Source organism: Budorcas taxicolor, chromosome 3 (assembly GCF_023091745.1).
Source record: "Budorcas taxicolor isolate Tak-1 chromosome 3, Takin1.1, whole genome shotgun sequence".
Taxonomy (NCBI): Eukaryota; Metazoa; Chordata; class Mammalia; order Artiodactyla; family Bovidae; genus Budorcas; species Budorcas taxicolor.
This window is the reverse complement of record NC_068912.1, coordinates 7,477,140-7,481,716: the sequence shown is the minus strand read 5'-3', so window position 1 is coordinate 7,481,716 and position 4,577 is coordinate 7,477,140. Positions and strand designations below refer to the sequence as shown.

Genomic DNA, 4,577 nt, shown 5'->3' with positions numbered 1-4,577 from the left:
GGAAATTAATAACACAATAATAGTGGGAGACTTTAATACCCCACTCACACCTATGGATAGATCAACTAAACAGAAAATTAACAAGGAAACACAAACTTTAAATGATACAATAGACCAATTAGACCTAATTGATATCTATAGGACATTTCACCCCAAAACAATGAATTTCATCTTTTTCTCAAGTGCACACAGAACCTTCTCCAGGATAGATCACATCCTGGGCCAGAAATCTGGCCTTGGTAAATTCAAAAAAAATTGAAATCATTCCAAGCATCTTTTCTGACCACAATGCAGTAAGATTAGATCTCAATTACAGGAGAAAAACTATTAAAAATGCCAACATATGGAGGCTGAACAACATGCTGCTGAATAACCAACAAATCACAGAAAAAATCAAAAAAGAAATCAAAATATGCATAAAAACTAATGAAAATGAAAACACAACAATCCAAAACCTATGGGACACTGTAAAAGCAGTGCTAAGGGGAAGGTTCATAGCAATACAGGCATACCTCAAGAAACAAGAAAAAAGTCAAATAAATAACCTAACTCTACACCTAAAGCAACTAGAAAAGGAAGAAATGAAGAACCCCAGGGTTAGTAGAAGGAAAGAAATCTTAAAAATTAGGGCAGAGATAAATGCAAAAGAAACAAAAGAGACCATAGCAAAAATCAACAAAGCCAAATGCTGGTTCTTTGAAAGGATAAATAAAATTGACAAAGCATTAGCCAGATTCATTAAGAAACAAAGGGAGAAAAATCAAATCAACAAAATTAGAAGTGAAAATGGAGAGATCACAGCAGACAACACAGAAATACAGAGGATCATAAAAGACTATTATCAGCAATTATATGCCAATAAAATGGACAACGTGGAAGAAATGGACAAATTCTTAGAAAAGCACAACTTTCCAAAACTGAACCAGGAAGAAATAGAAAATCTTAACAGACCCATCACAAGCACAGAAATTGAAACTGTAATCAGAAATCTTCCAGCAAACAAAAGCCCAGGTCCAGACAGCTTCACAGCTGAATTCTACCAAAAATTTAGAGAAGAGGTAACACCTATCCTACTCAAACTCTTCCAGAAAATTGCAGAGGAATGTAAACTCCAAACTCTTTCTATGAGGCCACCATCACCCTAATACCAAAACCTGACAAAGATGCCACAAAAAAAGAAAACTACAGGCCAATATCACTAATGAACATAGATGCAACAATCCTTAACAAAATTCTAGCAATCAGAATCCAACAACACATTATAAAGATCATACATCATGACCAAGTGGGCTTTATCCCAGGGACGCAAGGATTCTTTACTATCCACATAGCAATCAATATAATATACCACATTAATAAATTGAAAAATAAAAGACATATGATTATCTCAATAGATGCAGAGAAAGCCTTCGACAAAATTCAACATCCATTTATGATAAAAACTCTCCAGAAAGCAGGAATAGATGGAACATACCTCAACATAATAAAAGCTATATGTGACAAACCCACAGCAAACATTATCCTCAATGGTGAAAAATTGAAAGCATTTCCCCTAAAGTCAGGAACAAGACAAGGGTGCCCACTTTCACCACTACTATTCAACATAGTTCTGGAAGCTTTGGCCACAGCAATCAGAGCAGAAAAAGAAATAAAAGGGATCTAAATTGGAAAAGAAGTAAAATTCTCACTATTTGCAGATGACATGGTCCTCTACACAGAAAACCCTAAAGACTCCACCAGACAATTATTAGAGCTAATCAATGAATATAGTAAAGTTTCAGGATATAAAATCAACACACAGAAATCCCTTGCATTCCTATACACTAATAATGAAAAAATAGAAAGAGAAATTAAGGAAACAATTCCATTCACCATTGCAAAGGAAAGAATAAAATACTTAGGAATATATCTTCCTAAAGAAAATAAAGATCTATATAGAAAATTATAAAACAAATCAAAGAAATCAAAGAGGACACTAATAGATGGAGAGATATACCATGTTCATGGATCAGAGGCATCAATATAGTGAAAATGATTATACTACCCACAGCAATCTATAGATTCAATGCACTCCCTATCAAGCTACCAATGGTATTTTTCACAGAACTAGAACAAATAATTTCACAATTTGTATGGAAATACAAAAAACCTCGAATAGCCAAAGCAATCTTGAGGAAGAAGAATGGAACCAGAGGAATCAATCTGCCTGACTTTAGGCTCTACTACAAAGCCACAGTCATCAAGACAGTATGGTACTGGCACAAAGACAGAAAAATATATCAATGGAACAAAATAGAAAGCTCAGAGATAAATCCATGCACCTATGGACACCTTATCTTTGACAAAGGAGGCAAGAATATACAATGGATTAGACAAGCTCTTTAACAAGTGGTGTTGGGAAAACTGGTCAACCACTTGTAAAACAATGAAACTAGAACACTCTCAACATCACTCATTATCAGAGAAATGCAAATCAAAACCATAATGAGGTACCATTTCACGCCAGTCAGACTGGCTGTGATCCAAAAGTCTACAAGCAATAAATGCTGGAGAGGGTGTGGAGAAAAGGGAACCCTCTTACACTGTTGGTGGGAATGCAAACTAGTACAGCCACTATGGAGAACAGTGTGGAGATTCCTTAAATAATTGGAAATAGAACTGCCATATGAGCCAGCAATCCCACTGCTGGGCATACACACTGAGAAAACCAGAATAGAAAGAGACACATGTACCCCAATGTTCATCGCAGCACTGTTTATAATAGCGAGGACATGGAAGCAACCTAGATGTCCATCAGCAGATGAATGGATAAGAAAGCTGTTGTACATATACACAAGGGAGTATTACTCACCCATTAAAAAGAATACATTAGAAGCAGTTCTAATGAGGTGGATGAAATTGGAGCCTATCATACAGAGTGAAGTAAGCCAGAAAGAAAAACACCAATACAGTATCAGTTCAGTTCAGTTCAGTCGCTCAGTCGTGTCCGACTCTTTGTGACCCCATGAATCGCAGCACGCCTGGCCTCCCTGTCCATCACCAACTCCCAGAGTTCACTCAGACTCACATCCATCGAGTCAGTGACGCCATCCAGCCATCTCATCCTCTGTCATCCCCTTCTCCTCCTGCCCCCAATCCCTCCCAGCATCAGAGTCTTTTCCAATGAGTCAACTCTTCGTATGAGGTGGCCAAAGTACTTGAGTTTCAGCTTTAGCATCATTCCTTCCAAAGAAAACCCAGGGCTGATCTCCCTCAGAATGGACTGGTTGGATCTCCTTGCAGTCCAAGGGACTCTGAAGATTCAAGATGGTAATGATAACCCTGTATGTGAGATAGCAAAAGAGACACAGATGTATAGAACAGTCTTTTGGACTGGGGTGGAATGATTTGGGAGAATGGCACTGAAACAGCTATAATATCATATATGAAACGAATCGCCAGTCCAGATTCAATGCATAATACTGAATGCTTGGGGCTGGTGCACTGGGATGACCCAGAGGGATGGTTCGGGGAGGGAGGAGGGAGGGGGGTTCAGGATGGGGAACAGGTGTATACTTGCGGTGGATTCATTTGATGTATGGCAAAACCAATACAATATTGTAAAGTAATTAACCTCCAATTAAAATGAATAAATTTACATTAAAAATTAAAAAAAATATTAAGATAAAATAGTTATCAAAAATACATACACCTAAAAATATAACCTCAAAATAGCAGAACTATGAAGACATATATATGTCAATATAATATATGTCAATTATTAAAATTAGGAAACTAAAATATTATATATTGGGTTAAAATGAGAGACTTTTCTCTCTGATAAATTAAATAGAAGAAAAATAAGAACATCTGTAAAAAATAAAAATATTTGTCTTATATGGTCTATAATCTTGAATACATTTGGTGGCATTTGTGAAGATAGTGTTAAAATGGATAGAAAAAACAACTTTTTCCTAACGAAATGTTCACAGGATGTTCACATATGCCAGGTAATCAACAAAGCCTCAGAAATCACATCAAATTATGTTAAATCTAGTACTGTATAGTTTGCAATCTATACTCAAGTGAAAACTAAAGTACATGTTTGAAAAAATTGCAAACTACTATTCTCTTCAATTAAAAATACCTTGACCTGAACAGCAATAAAAACCATGTTAAAATTTGTGGGGTACAGGTCAAGTAGTAATATGAGATAAATTCATAGCTTTAAAATGTACTTATTAGTGCTCGCTTTGGCAGCACATATACTAAAACTGGAACGATACAGAGAAGATTAGCATGGCCCCATGCGCAAGGATGACATGCAAATTCGTGAAGCGTTCCATATTTTAGCTCAATTCCAGAAAAATAAATGACCCAATCAAAAAATGGGCCAAAGAACTAAATAGACATTTCTCCAAAGAAGACGTACGGATGGCTAACAAACACATGAAAAGATGCTCAACATCACTCATTATTAGAGAAATGCAAATCAAAACGACAATGAGGTACAACTTCACACCAGTCAGAATGGCTGCGATCCAAAAATCTGCAAGCAATAAATGCTGGAGAGGGTGTGGAGAAAAGGGAACCCTCCT

At 36.4% G+C, this 4,577-nt stretch overlaps 1 non-coding gene across 1 annotated transcript; it reads left to right on the top strand.

Annotated features, from left to right (window-relative positions):
* The first annotated feature begins 4,223 nt into the window (after positions 1-4,223).
* Positions 4,224-4,331, top strand: LOC128045826 (U6 spliceosomal RNA). The gene has a single exon (XR_008199162.1). It is a non-coding gene; the product is annotated as a U6 spliceosomal RNA (small nuclear RNA).
* Positions 4,332-4,577: the final 246 nt, after the last annotated feature.